Raw genomic sequence first — 16,469 nt, forward strand, 5'->3', positions numbered from 1 at the left:
AACCTTGTTTCCTCATCCCTACATAAGCTTCCCTCTTCCTTTTCACAAGACATTCCACCTCTTTCGTGAACCATGGTAATGATAGGGATAATGGATGTGTACTCAAATCGACAGCAATATAAAGGGGTGGGGGTTTGTTATAGCTGTACATAGTTCTGGTTGGACTCCATTTAGAGTACTATATTGTGTTTAGTTCTGGGCACTGCATGTCCTTAGCTTGGAGGGGGTGCAGTGCAGATTCATCAGAATGATACAGGGACTGAAAGGTTAAAATATGAGGACATATTGCAGAGATTAGGCTTATCTTCCTTGGAGTGATCTAACTGAGGTTTTAAAGATGATAAAAGGAGCTAATAGATTAGATTAAAAAAACTATTCAGGAGTCCAGAACAATGGGATATAACTTTAAAATTAGAGCTAGGTTGTTCAGGGATGATGTCAGAAAGCATTAATTCACACAGACGGCAGAGGAAATCTCGAACTCTCTCCCAAATAGCTAGAGACTGGGTCAATCGAAAATTTCAAAGCTGGGATTGATGGTTTATTGTTAGGCGAGGATATTGGAGTCAGAAACCCATGATAGGTAGATCAAATTAGATGAACTGTGATCTAATTGAATGACAAAATAGACTTAAGGATCTGAATGACCTATTTCTGTTCTTATTTGCCTGTCTTGGTGGTCATTGCCTGACACTTATGTGGCATGTCAGATCTTCATCAATATTTACTTGAGTACACTGCTGATCGAACGGACTGTTCTGCACACTTAATACTAACATTAGAGAATCCAAAATCTAATTTTACCCTACTGTTCTGTGAATAGTGCTAATAAACGGCCAAATGTATTAATAGCTTGGTCTGATGGGATTTTCTGTATCATTGGTGCAGCATATTGCTACATAGCCATCATTTCAAAACAAGGAACAAAGATCAAAGCTGGACTTTAGTGTTACTCAAGCCTAGCATTTACACATTTCTGATCCTGGAGTGATAACACCTCTGGAGATGATGGCGATTAATTAACATCAGAATTCTTTTATTGCAAATCCATAATCAAATTAGAAAATGGTCTGATATGTCGGTATCAATCTCATCACATCAGTTTCCAAACATCAGACAGGAATAGTTCACCTTCAAAGGCTTTATAGTGTTCCTTGCACCTGCTGCAAATCTCCACAACAAATACAGGTTTTGACTTTCTCATTAATGAAAGAAGCGCAGCATTGGACTATCACCAACATAATATCCTGTGTAAAGTTCATTGCCCTTAGTTGATCCCTTGTAAAGATATCCCTTCTTTGAATCTATGAAAGTGCACAAAGTGTTTTTCAGTAAGAGCGTTTTCTGCTTTAAAGTATCACTTAATTGCAGAGGAGTCCAAAATGACTCTTTCATGTTTCCCCACTTCTCAGCTATAAAAAGGGGTTTGCAATTTCATTAGCCATAGTGCAGAAAAGGGATCCTCTCTTATGAGACAGAGCTGGTTCTAGTATTGAACCAGCAAAAAGATATTGGCAATTCAGATTTTACCGTGGGAAGCTGTGATATTTGTAGGACAGTATCAGAAGATGAATATGAAGGCTGTTGGATTGTTTTCTCAAATCAAACTGAACCAGGGAGGGAAGCATAGCTCTTCTGGTCCGTAGGTGACTCCAATCACACACTGTGTTTTAATTCTTAAGGAGGAAGTTTGTATCGTCAAGATCGTACCAGTTGGGGCTCGGGTGGGTGGGCTAAAGTACCGCAAATGAAAGCATGGTTGGATGCTGGCTCTAATATGTTGACTTCCAGGTTTAACTCAGCTGCCTTTGGCTGTGTGTCTATTACCTCCTCTGGAGAGCCAGGTTAGCAATTCCAAAATTTATCCAGATGATTTTAATGAGATCTTCACTGGCATTTAAACCTCACAGGACAGGTACAGGTTTCCTGGTGTTCCTGAAAGTTGGTAAGAAGTTTAACAACACCAGGTTAAAGTCCAACAGGTTTATTTGGTAGCAAAAGCCACACAAGCTTTCGGAGCCTTAAAACTTTCGTTCCTGAAAGTTGCCGCTGGAAGAAACACAAGAAGATTGTTCAGAAGTAAGTAAAAGGCACAAATGTGAAGATTTAAAAGGCCCATTACACACATCCACTTTCTTATCTCTCACTGGGAAAGGGTTTGGCAAGAGTATTATATTCGGGTATCAGCCATGTTTCAGTTGGTTGACACTAAGTCAGAGGGTTGTGGATTCAAACCCTGCTCCGGAGACTTGCGCATAAAGTCTAGGTCGACACTCTAGTTTAATACTGAGGGGGTGCTGCAGTTTCAGAGGGATTGTCCTTTGGAAGAGATCTTAAATGAGGCCAGGTCTGCCCTCATGTAGATGTAAAAAATTCCATGGCACTCTTTGAAGAAGAGTTTGGGCATTCTTCTGGCTAATGATTGTCCCTCACTTAACATCTCTGAAACAGATTATCTGGTTAATATCATGTTGCTGTGAAAATTGACTGTTGTGTTTCCCACATTGGGAGTGACTGCACTTCAGAGATAATTGATTGACTGGAAACAGCTTTCATAGATTAGAATCATAGAATCCCTACAGTACAGAAGGAGGGCATTCGGCCCATCGAGGCTGCACTGACAACAATCCCACCCAGGCCCTATCCCCGTAACCCCATGTATTTACTCTACTAATCCCCCTGACACTATGGGGCAATTTAGTGTGGCCAATCAACCTAACTGGCATATTTTTGGAGTGTGGGAGGAAACCACTTTGCCACCATGCCTTTGGGATGGCAAAGTTGCAATAGGTGCTATATAAATGCTCGTATTCTTGTGAGAGACCAATGTGTGAAAGTATCAACATTCACATCATCAGGACATGGAACAAAATGTCCATTTGCAGCAGCAATAGCCTCCTGGTCATCCGAGGAGGCAGCAACAGAGGGGTTAAAGTTGAGGAGGCACTAATAATGTGACAGGTTTTACAGGCAAAGATTCAGCTTTCTTGAACCCTCAGACAGCACTGTTTCCAAAGGTTCAAATTGTTACTTCAGGTGGTGGAAGACACCATGCAGTCTCCTGCTGGACCAGGTGGCTACACATTGCTACTGATTTCAAAAGTAAATACCATCTTCAATATTTTTTCATAGAATCATATCATAGGATCATAGAATCCCTACCGTGCAGAAGAGGCCATTTAGCCCATTGAGTCTACACCGACTCTCTGACAGAGCATTTAACCCAGGTCCTCTTCCCCGCACTATCCCTGTAACCCCACACATTTCCCATGGTTAATCCATCTGGCCTACACATCTTGGGACGCCAAGGAGCAATTTAGCATGGCCAATCCACCTAACCCGCACATCTTTGGACTGTGGGAGGAAACCAGAGCACCCAGAGGAAACCCACGCAGACACGAGAAGAATGTGCAAACTCCACACAGATAGTGACTCAAGGCTAGAATCAAACCTGTGTCCCTGGAGCTGTGAGGCAGCAGTGCTAACCACTGTGCCACCTTGCCACCCTCTAGATCCTCTGGATCCTTCCAAGGAACTGCCCGAATGGCAAGATTTTCACTTGTGGGGTGGGTGGGGACTGTGTCCGGGTGTGGGATAGAAGCCTACATACAGCAGCAGCAGTAGAGATGCAGAGATAGACCCTGCATGGCGAACACATCTTGGATGTGGTATAATAGGCAAGCCTGTAAGGAGTTACTGCTCTGAGGCAGGGAGTGGTGCTGATTCTGGGAGGAGATGTCAACCAAGAGTGAGGTGAGCACTAACTTTAATAGTTGTCCAACTAGTTGACACAGCAGAAATTACCCACCACCAAAGAAAAATGTAGAGATTATTGTTGCCTATTCACCTTGTAATGAAGGACCCCATTCAAGAGTGGAAAAGCATCACAAAACGCAACCGTGGAGGTGGCTGCATCTTGAGACTGTAAGCTGCTCACAACATTCTGCATTGATTCAGATGACCATAATGCATCAGGGGATGACTGCTAGACACCACATGGAGCGCCTCAGAGCTCTGCCCCTTCCACCCATCTCTCAGGATGAAGCCATGTTATTGGGCCTTGTCTAGAACCCTCACAGCTGCAGACTGGCACAACAGTGTGACTCTGATGGTGCAGGTCCACTGGGTAATTTGTGTTTGGAAGCACAAGGTGCCCTCTGGTGTTCCTGACAGGAACAGATGTCAGGCCCACTGCACTCGTGCAGCCCCATCCCCCCTTCCTTACCCAACATCAGGCATTGTTGAGCTAGAGAACGTGCTTCATATATGTAAGCAGAAGCTCATTCACATGTCTTTTATAATAGTCATGCCAGAATGTCACAAAGGAAGTCAAGTGGGGAAGGAGCAGGAGGAGCAGCGCCACTCTTCAGTGACCAGGATCTCCAGATCGTGTTTAGGGAAGTCAGAGACACAGCAGCACATTATACCTGAGTGGTTGGCGGAACTCACCCACAATCACAAAGAGGACATGGCTAGAGATAACCTCTGCTATGGGCACAGCAGGGGATCATATCTTAGACACAGCATAGGAAGAGGTTCCATGATTGGCAGATGACCCAAACAAGCAGAGAGTGAGACTTCTGCCCCGCACTGGGAAGAAGTCCCATGCTCAAGATCAATCAACCAATAGGATTAGCTGCTCCAGCAATCTCAGCAATTCCATCTGCTCCAGCAATCACAGCTGATCCAGCAATCCCAGTAGCTCCAGCAATCCCAGCAGTCCCAGCAATCCCAGCAGCTCCAGCAATCCCAGCAGCTCCAGCAATCCCATTAACTCCAGCAATCCCAGCAAATCCCAGTAGCTCCAGCAATCCCAGCAGCTCCAGAAATCCCAGCAGCTCCAGCAATCCCAGCAGCCCCTACAGCTTCAGCAGCCCCAACACTCCCAGCAGTCTCAGCAGCTCCAGCAGCTCCAGCAGTCCTGGGCCACAATAGTGGGTGCTGCTGGGACTGCACAATGAAAAGAGCAATGGATCACAGACTCAGCCAGTCAGGCCTTTTTGGCAGGGAGGTATGGGTCATCCTAGGGAGGAGGGTGAGGGGGTTGTGGACGTTGGTGTTGGAGGCCAGTCACAAAAGGAGGGAGGCACAAAAAGGAAGGTGTCACCTTGGGGGTGTGGAATTATCTTGGGGGTGCACCCCTGATGTTTATAGGGCACCCTCATTGAGGATGTAGCCCCACCTCTCCCACCCCCCACCCTGCTTCCTAATTTTTCACCTCAGATTGTGAAAAAGCAGACTTCCCACTCATGCCCACCTCTTCACACCAATTGCATTATGCCATGGACTGTGTAATATTTGGGAAAACTGGCTTAACAAACTCAATTGCCTGTTAATGAATTTTATTTTAAATGGTTGATAGGCTGCTGGTTTCTGCGCCTGCCTGCTCTATTATGGGAAATGGCTTGTTGACATTGGGTTCGCGACCCATTATCATCATACCAGATTTTACACATGCACGGAATGGCAGCAGTGCTGATTTGCCAACATGACATCCCAGCCGAGATGTTTGGCAGCGTTGCATATTGCAGATGTCACAAACTCCTGACACTGGATGCTGGTGGTGGATGGGTAATGTGGAAGATAATAGGAGTGGCAAACACACATGCGGCATCACCCTGCACAAAGCGCAGTCACTGCGGTACTGTCAGCACATAGAATCCTATCCAAAGTGCATCTAGATTCATGTTTCCTATAGACCTTCTTTGTGTAGTGGGCACGGTTTCACTTGGAGCAAGGTGGTGTTCTTTGCTGACTCTTTGACAGCCTTTAACATATTAGTGCAAGTTCCAGGTTGTGAAGGATTTCTCAAGATATATTTGTGCATTATGGTGAGGCCAAGGTTTATGGTGGCCGTAGTTTCTGCCATGTTTATGATACTGACTTTCAGCGTGTTCTGTCAGTTTTCTCTTTTGTTGGGGACGGGCATTTCTCTGAAGAAGTGTGCCTTGTATGTTAATGAGTTAATTATATAAAAGTTGCTCACTGGGACTTGGTGACATTCCAGGAGCCGAGGAGAATTTGTTCAGAACTAAGAGGCTTCTGGCGATAACCATCTCCTGTAAAAATTCTGCTAGGGTTTTTTCTTTATTCATTCATGGGACATGGGCATCGCTGGCTAGGCCAGCATTTATTGCCCATCCCTAATTGTTCTTGGGAAGGTGGTGGTGAGCTGCCTTCTTGAATCGCTGCAGTCCATGTGCTGTGGGTTGACCCACAATGCCGTTAGGGAGGGAATTCCAGGACTTTGATCCAGCGACTGTGAAGGAACGGTGATATATTTCCAAGTCAGGATAGTGAGTGGTTTGGAGGGGAATTTGCAGGTGGTGGTGTTCCCATGTATCTGCTGCCCTTGTCCTTCTAGAATGAAGTGGTGGTGGGTTTGGAAGGTGCTATCTAAGGATCTTTGGTGAATTTATGTACATGGGCCTGCCCTCAGGAGGTCTTCTATTGTCACCCCCTTCCTGCTCCTCCTTGTCATCTCCATGACCCTAGGTGGGGGTTTCCTCCTCCTCAGTTATAACTATTACGCTAGCTCCTGCCCCCATGGTTGTAAGCTCCTCTGCTGCAGTACATTGTGGAGCATGCAGCACACAATTATTATTCTCGAGACCGCTGCAGGGCAATGCTGTAGTGATTCTCCAGAAAGGCCAATGCATCTAAAGCACATTTTCATGTAATCTGCTCCATTGTGTTGCGGGTCAGGCTCCATGTGTGGTCGCCTAAAGTGTTCATCAGCCACTTCCTTAAAGTGTACCCCTTATTCCATCAGAGGTCAACCACCGACTTATGTTGATATCTGAAAAAGCTGAGGGAGCTGCAGAATTCCCAATATAAAAGAATCGTTACAGGATTTCCTGTTAATGATGGCCTCCAGTTGAGGACTTGGTGCCCTTAAGGTAACAGTTGTGAAGTCGATAGCTCCCTGTAATTGAGGGAAGCCTCCTATTTCCGCAAAGCTCCGTGTCTGCACTGACCCGTCTATTGGGACGTTTATATTCTCTCCCACCTAAGCAAAGACGGAATCTGTAACTGCCTAAGTGCATCTGTGTGTGGCCTGTGGCTGACCCGTGGAAAGAACTGGCAACATAAAAAAATAGAGGCACTGTCACCGCCTGTGCCACTGACAAGGTATGTGGATCTGCAGACTGCGGTACCAGATCTTGTTGCGCTCTGGCATATATCTCTGTAACTAATTCTCGGGTTAATCTGAGCCTCCTTCTGCACTGCTTTTGTCATATCCAGATCTGACCTCTGGAGTTGGTTCACTCTTACCTCTTCCTTCCTGATGCATGCTGCCACAGCTCCTAGCCTTATCCCATTGCTCATGTGCCTCTATGGCTTGAATATGTGACGGTGCCAGCCCCATTGTGCAGCTTCTTTGGCACAATGCGCATTCATACCCTTATCTGGCACAACTGGATACTCGAGTCTGGAGTCCCGAAGAGATATGCCTTTCCAAGGTCACAGGCCACACTCTTCAACAACCTTGGGTGTCAGCCACAAATCTGTGTTTGCAATAGGCGAACTTCTATGGCACTCTCTTCTATGCACTCTCCAAAACAGTTCCTGATCTCTCCAAAAACGTCCGCTAGCTTTACAACTTTTACACCTAGTCGTGAGTCACATGACTTGGATTCTGGAAGAAGTATCATTAGCGAAAAGAGTTTCTGCTTGCTGTCAGCTGCACTTTTAAATGTGCTGCCTCTTCTGTAAAACATGCATGGGCGAAATCCGCCCCACCCTCCCCTCGTGGTGAAAATGGCTCATGACTAATAGGGGGTGGGGGGAGGGGGCCCCACTCCGGCCCTGACATCATTCCGACTCTGCAAAAATCCAGGCTACAGTGAGAGTCTGCCACTCAGCTGCACATATGTGCATAAGGCAGGTGGCACATGACTTGTTTGCCAGGGCTAGTATTTATACCAAATTCAGCTGTGATGCCACGAGACTTGCATCTCTGGCTGGCTTCCCACACACTTAGGGCTGCACATGAGGTATTTCAAACATCTCCAGATCAACCAGAAATATTCATAAATCGCAACGGATTCCATTCCAGCAACGTTCAGCTGGTGTATAGCATGGAAAGGCTAGATTCCCCCCGGGAGCTGCCATGATATTTTTAACCTACAATTGTCCAAGTTCTCTGATGTCTTTGGATCTGTAAGTAGATTTAGGAGGTGGTAAAGAAGAGACAAAGGATCCCCCTTCGAACTTGGCTGATGATTGGTAGATTTGAATGGGCCCTTTAGCCCTCTCCAGCAAGGGATCTCTTCAATGGCCATGCTGCAGTGCATTTTGCACAACATTGCATATCAAGAACGCTCAGTGCTGCAAGAAAAACAAGGTTTTGGAGACTCAAAAAAAGACGAGGATAGGGATGAGGCAGAGGATTAAGATGCACTGCCTTCAGAGCAGCACCAGCCACTCACATTGCTGTTCCAAAAGCAGGGACCCCCTCCCAGCTCCAAGGTTGAGTTCCCAATGAACCAATGTATCGTTGGTTACATACCGCATCCAATGGTCACTCCTCCCACTGACACAAACCAGTCCTGTAACCAACCACTGAGATATTGCGCATCTCCCCATAGGTGCCTATCAATTCATGTCCTCCCATTCATCAACACATAACTGAAAAGATAAGCTGACACATGGCAACCTGGAATAGGCAACATGAGACAGTATAGTGTGGTAATATAATCAGGGCCTAGTTTTAAGGCTGATTAAATTGGATATCCTAAATTAAAGAATTGGGCATATTAAAATCAAACACAGTCAAACCTCGGGACGGCCAATTGTACAAATACACAAACATGCCTGGGCCTGACCCATCAATCACCCATCAAAGGTCGTTGCACTCTACTGATACTTAGCAGGAGATCATGGCACCTCATTGAAATGCACCGGCCTATTGTTAGAAGCCCAGATCGGGCCAGACTTTCTGTCACCGAGAGTTCCTGCAGTTAGCTTATCTGATAACAGGTTACATGTAAGCAACAGCATGGAGATGGACACCTGAGGGCGGACCCTGGTGTCCTGTCAGGCAGACATCAAGAAACCCACTGGGTATTGGAACCCCCTCCTGGGACCTCATTGGCCGGAAGCCAGAGAAGTTTCTGGAAAGGCAAGCAGGCAGGGGGATAAAGGGACACATTTCAGACACACAAGCAGTGAAGACTCGATGAAGGAGGTGACCTTGACCATTCGGAAGACTGACCTGAGAAGGAAGGAAGGAAGAAGCTGCCATCGAGACCCACCTTCGTGACGACAGACCAGAGGGACTCAGAGAATCGAGCCTGCAGTTTAACCAAACCATCTTTGCGGGTAGTATACTTGAATCTGGGGTATCCTCTTGTTTTATGTGGGTAATTTAAGGGTTAATAGTGTTATTATTAATAAACTTGTTAAAACTTTACTTGTGTTTGTCGTTTGTCCATCTTGCAAATAAGGGCACCGGGGTAAAACCTTAGAGTAAGCAAACTGGTCGAAAGTATCTGAGAATTAACAGGCACAACATTTGGCACCCCAGACGGGACTTCGATAAGAAGTGATACGTTGCTCCGAAGTCGAACCTGCAACCCGGAATTCTCCAACACTCCGTCTGAGCCTGAATTAAGAGGGCAGCTGCCCCACGTGACGGCCAGTCTTAAGTGAGTGAAGGACTAATACAGATTTGACCAGTAAATTGAGCCATAATCCGGTGTCTGTGACACGAGATGGACAAATTGTGTAGTTAGAACTGGGATAGTCAAGGGAATTTGGGTAAAATATACGCGAGGGAATTTAGTGAAAACTGGACCCCTACCCCGAATCCTTACCTATACTCAAGTGACGAATCCTAAAAGGAAATAATTATGGCCAGTCATGCCGAATGGGAGGAAGTCCTCCGTATATATTTGAACCATAAGTGGCCCAAATGGGTACAGTGGGGTGATGCCCCGAAACCAGATCTGGGATCCGAGGGAGAGAATTGTTGGAATCATGCCCATAAGGAAGTGGGTAAAAGGGCTCCCAAGCTTAGGAAGGCGATTGCGATTGCTAGTTGTCTTGAACAGCTCCTTGGTAGAGAAGCAGAGATTATCCGGGTTAAATGGGACAGAGAAGCCCAGGTAACCCAACTAAAGCAGGACTTAATGAGTGCTACCACGCGGATACAACAATTGGAAGCAGAGGTAGACACAGGAGAGGAAAGGAACCAGATTAGTATGATACACATGAGCATATTCCAGGCTCAATGTGATAAAGCCTACCAAAAGGCACAGCGCGCTGTCAGTGAGAGAGAGGCTGCGCTGCAACAGGTAGAGGAAGTTAAACGTAAATGCAGCGACCTGCAGGCTGCAGTAAAAGTTTTGCACCAAGCAGGAAATGCAAATACAGCCCGCGCAACAGACCACTCCAAATGCCTGCGCGAGATTGCAGATTTAAAATCACAACTAGCCATAAAAAGGGGTGTAATGTGTGCATACACCATCAGTGGTAGAGTGGGGGGATTTAGAAGAGGGTGCCTGCCATTATGCAACAGCTAGAGTCACTGCCGACTGGGGACACACACCTCCCTTCCCGGTAGTGGAACCAACGGCACCACCTAATCCGGCCCCCATCTCGGAAAACTCAGTCTCAGCTCTTAGTCCTATTACCATCCCAATAAGCCCAGTCACTAATCCGGTTCCTGTACCGATGAATCCAGTCACCACCCAACGACAGGACGGACAGAACGGACAGAACCACAGTGTGACTTATGTAACTCCATACACCATGACACAGCTCACTGACATAGCTAAGGCGATTGGATTATTTGAACCCTCCGGGGATCCACATGCTCTTTTTGAACAGGTCACCCAATATTCTATTTTAAATGGTCTAGACGAGGCAGAAGAGGTTAAATTTATTCTGTTATGTTCAAGTCCTGCCGTCCGTTCCGCCCTACCCGAACCCCAGAACGTGGCCGGGGGAACCCTACCAGAAATGAAGGCTGCCGTTCTGGCCGCCATAGGCTACAATAGGGATGACCCGGTACAAGGCTTAAACAACTGCCAACAAAAGAGAGGGGAACACCTGACAGCCTATGCTGGCTGACTATGGAACCAATTTGTTGCGGTTTTCGGCCAATTAAATCAAGTTCAATTAAACACACACCACCGGCCCACATGGATCTGGACCCTGATAGCACACGCCACTGAGGGGAGTCGGAAAGCCTGTGAGAATTTTGACCCTGATGATAATACACATACAGAAGCCTGGGCCATCCGCAAAATGACTCGTGTGTGGGAACGGGAAGTCAGACAAACAGACACCCCCAAGCCCACAAAACATGGATTGATGAACCCAATCCACACAGACCCGGCCCCGGTTTGGCGTAACGAAGGGGGTGGTGGAAACAGGGGACAGGGAAACTCACCCCCATATACCCCTGCCAATCATCGATACAGAAAACCGCAGCCCCACGCAGAACCCCAATATATTCCCAACCCCAGGTACAGGGGACAAGATAAAACCAACCCCAGATATCCACACCCACAAGCACAGTGTTATAACTGTGGGCAACCCAACCATTTTGCCCGGGACTGTAGGGCACCACCAAATTTCAGGGGACCAGCAAACCCCGCACACCCATACACTATTGCTGATCGCCGACACAGGGAATCACAAGGCCGCACAGGACATAGGCCCAACCCCCGACACCGAGAACGATATAGAGCTGAGCCCAGAGGTCCACGCCCACAAGCACAGTGTTATACCTGCGGGCAACCCAACCATTTCGCCCGGAACTGTAGGGCACCACCCAACTACCCCACACGACCATCTCAGCGGTTCCCCGATGATGGACCCCGACCCATGCCCCTCGAAGGACGGCAAGCAGCTATAACCCCCACCCAGTACCAGCAGGACCAGCACACGCACCCTCGGTTCCCGCCCCAATTTACAGGGCTTCAGGAACAAAACCCTGACCCAGGGGACCGCGACCAAAAGGATGGGGCACCCGCAAACCCTATGGCGCCCCTGGTACCGGGACTCCCAAAACCGTTTGACCCGGCGCTCACTACCAGAGGTGGTAATGCAGTGGGTATCTGGCAGCCAAAGCCCGCCCATATAGGTTCTCTCCACTAAGAAAGAATCAGGACATCACAGTCCAGATTGTAAATAGCTTTATCCGTCCACTCCACGCATCACCCAGTTGAAAAGGGTTTCTTATCTGCCCACATTATACTGTGTCATAATCTTCCGACACACCACAGTTTGGCTGTGGGATGAAGAATCTAATGTTATACTGTGCCATAGTCCTCCAACAACAAGGACAGCTGCCACATATCCAACATTTTATTTTCACACTCTGCAAACTCCTTACCCTCCCTCAACCCCATTAACACTGATTGCCGACCAACCCTTCGTATGACTCTATTGGGCCTTTATTATTCATTTACTTATTTCTTTGTTTTTTTTTTAAAAAGAGGGGAATCATACGACATTCTAGTAAAGAAAAGGAAAAGAGAATCAGGTATTAATAAGAATTAACAGGTGCTACCTTGATCTCCCCCAGAATGAACTACATACTTCTCTGCTATCTGGGACTCCTCGTCTCAGACTGAACCACAGACACCACATCAACCAAAGACCAGAAGATCAGCCTCCGATACCCCGGATATATGTGGTTCACCCCACCAGATGCAGGCAAATGTGAGGATGGCATCCTATGGGTACACCCCAATAAGAGTATCACCTATGGGTGTAATAACCAAAGAGTGGTGTACAGGAAAGATAATGGGAGCTCTGATTACTGCTCCCTAAGGACAACCCTCACTAGTGATTGGTGGGCGTACACTAACCATGGGTGCATGGAGCTAGCCTGTCTAGCCCATGGTCCAGAATAAGGGCTGGAATTAGGAAAGAAGTGCCCTGGTAAGGTTATTCAGAATGAGTACATATACTATGAAATTAAGAATGGGATAAGACCAACTGTTAGCACACCCATCCCCACTTGGCCCGAAACCACCCCAGGGCCCCAAAATGGGTTGATACTAAAACATGATGTGGAGATGCCGGCGTTGGACTGGGGTAAACACAGTAAGAAGTTTAACAACACCAGGTTAAAGTCCAACAGGTTTATTTGGTAGCAAAAACCACACAAGCTTTCGGAGCTGCAAGCCCCTTCTTCAGGTGAGTGGGAATTCTGTTCACAAACAGAGCATATAAAGACACAAACTCAATTTACATGAATAATGGTTGGAATGCGAATACTTACAACTAATCAAGTCTTTAAGAAATAAAACAATGTGAGTGGAGAGAGCATCAAGACAGGCTAAAAAGATGTGTATTGTCTCCAGACAAGACAGCCAGTGAAACTCTGTGGGGGTTACAAATAGTGTGCCATGAACCCAATATCCCGGCCTCAACCGGGATATTAGGTTCATGGCACACTATTTGTAACCCCCACAGAGTTTCACTGGCTGTCTTGTCTGGAGACAATACACATCTTTTTAGCCTGTCTTGATGCTCTCTCCACTCACATTATTTTGTTTCTTAAAGACTTGATTAGTTGTAAGTATTCGCATTCCAACCATTATTCATGTAAATTGAGTTTGTGTCTTTATATGCTCTGTTTGTGAACAGAATTCCCACTCACCTGAAGAAGGGGCTTGCAGCTCCGAAAGCTTGTGTGGCTTTTGCTACCAAATAAACCTGTTGGACTTTAACCTGGTGTTGTTAAACTTCTTACTGTGATACTAAAACATACAGGGAAAATATTATTCGACAACACTCACTATGAATTGGTACCAGTAGTGGTAGATTTAGCCGGAAACACCATTACCAGACTGGTGTCCCTCCTCATTTAGAAAATTGTACCTCCACTTGACCCAGAGGCTGCTAAGCCGAAAGACTGGGACACACGTGGGGGAAGAGATGCCCAGGTCAAAGGGGTGCAAGAGGAGGGAATCCTGAATGATCTGGCGATTGCATACGGAGCAGGGGTATCCACCATTAATGCACTGGATCTGGCTGATTTGGATAATAAGCTCAGAGTCCTAACCCGACAAGTTAAACAGACCTTTGACAGCTTAAATGAAAATGCTCGGCAAGATGCCGAGGGAGATTTGGCTGAGAACAGGGCCAGTAGCCTTCTGGTTACTGTACTAGAAGGACATGCCCAAACTATTAATCAGATCACCCGAGAGAGAGTGGAAGATGATGCCAGGCAACAGAACCGAACACTATGTAGCATCTATGGGCAATGGATGGTCGAGCAGTTAAGAGAGAATCTCGACCAGGTTAGCAGGAGGAAAGTTCCGTCCTGGATCAGTGATGAACAGATTGAACACCTGTACTGGGGAAAAAGACCCCCCAGTGTCACTAACTGCCAATTACGGCAACTGACCAAGGTCTAGTCTAATGATAGTTGTAGAGGAACCCCGGGGACTGCACTAAGAATGGTGGGGATCCCAGTAATATCAAAAGATAAGGTCGGGTTGAGACTGTTTGAAGCCGAAAATATAGGGATTATTAAAGGAGGGATGTGGATGGGATACCAGGGGACTCTACCGTATGTGGTTGAGAAAGGAAGGAAGCTCATAGGCACCAGTCTGGAGAAATGTGAACACACAGACAAAATGGTCGTGTGCCCATATCCGGTGTATGAAAATGAACATGCCCTGTGTGGATTCAGAACAACCACTGACCTGAATTGTATACTGGAAATTCGAAATTTGGAAAGGGATGTCACCCAGGTGGCTTACAGAGGGGAGGGAGAATATTGTATTACAACCTCGCTAGAAAATTACCAGTATGGGGCAGCCATTTGTAACATCCACAACACTACCTTTTGCATTAAACCACAGATTCCCGCTAGGATAGGATTAATTGAGATGGTAGACATACACAGAAGAGAGAAAATACTAATAAATGCTCGCGAGAAATTGAGACAAAGCTTGGGAGACTATTTTGAAAAATTTGATACTGGGATAACACGTCTCCTCGAGAAACTTCAACAAATTCGGACGCAATTGATCACAGCACACAAGACCTTTGTCAAAGTGGTGCAACAAACAGGGGAAATAGACAAGAACATTAGTGAAATTAGAGTCACTACATAGTGGGAGGACCTCTGGGATTGGGGTTCAAATGTCCAAATCCACCCATGGATTCGCATTCTGTCACACCTGGCTGTAATAGGAATCCTACTTATGGCAGTGTACCTAACCATCCTCACATTCAAATTCGCCCGATGGAAGAAGGAATTTCTGCAAAACTTGGACTCGGCAAGCATCAGGAAAGGCTCTACAGTCAAGAGCCTTGATCCTCTCCCATCTATATTTAATATGTATAGTCACTTGTCATTTTGTACTGTTTATTGCTTTGTTTTGTATATACCTTATTGATGTATTGTTTCTTATTGTTTTTTAAAAAATTATTTTACTTCATTTAAATTTGTTGGTACTATTGTGGGTTAGGGATGGTACTGTGAACCCCAGATTCGGGGTACTTGCTTGTTGAGATGGTTTGGTAAGAATTGTGTGATCTGGTTCGCTGACGCTCACTGGATCAAGAGGAGGGAATGTGGTAATATAATCAGGGCCTAGTTTTAAGGCTGATTAAATTGGATATCCTAAATTAAAGAATTGGGCATATTAAAATCAAACAGTCAAACCTCGGGCAGGCCAATTATACAAATACACAAACATGTCTGGGCCTGACCCATCAATCACCCATCAAAGGTCGTTGCACTCTATTGATACTTAGCAGGAGATCATTGCACCCCATTGAAATGCACTAGCCTATTGTTAGAAGCCCAGATCGGGCCAGACCTTCTGTCACCGAGAGTTCCTGCAGTTAGCTTATCTGATAACAGGTTACATGTAAGCAACAGCATGGAGATGGACACCTGGGGACGGACCCTAGTGTCCCGTCAGGCAGACATCAAGAAACCCACTGGGTATTGGAACCCCCTCCTGGGACCTCATTGGCCGGAAGCCAGAGAAGTTTCTGGAAAGGCAAGCAGGCAGGGGGATAAAGGGACACATTTTCAGACACACCAGCAGCGAAGACTCGACGAGGGAGACGACCTTGACCATTCGGAGGACTGACCAGAGAAGGAAGGAAGAAGCGGCCAACGAGACTCACCTTCGTGACGACAGACCAGAGGGACTCAGAGAATCGGACCTGCAGTTTAACCAAGCCATCTTTGCGGGTAGTATACTTGAATCTGGGGTATCCTCTTGTTTTATGTGGGTAATCTAAGGGTTAATAGTGTTGTTATTAATAAACTTGTTGAAACTTTACTTGTGTTTGTCCTTTGTCCATCTTGCAAATAAGGGCACCGGGGTAAAACCTTGGAGTAAGCAAACTGGTTGAAAGTATCTGAGAATTAACAGGTACAACAGTAGGTAATAAATTTTACACAAATCGAGTAAACCTGCAGCCTGAATGGAGTTAGAGACAAGCTGCTCAGACCCTTGCTCTGACTTTTAATAAGCAGT

This window comes from Mustelus asterias, chromosome 6 (assembly GCF_964213995.1).
Source record: "Mustelus asterias chromosome 6, sMusAst1.hap1.1, whole genome shotgun sequence".
NCBI classification, from domain to species: Eukaryota; Metazoa; Chordata; class Chondrichthyes; order Carcharhiniformes; family Triakidae; genus Mustelus; species Mustelus asterias.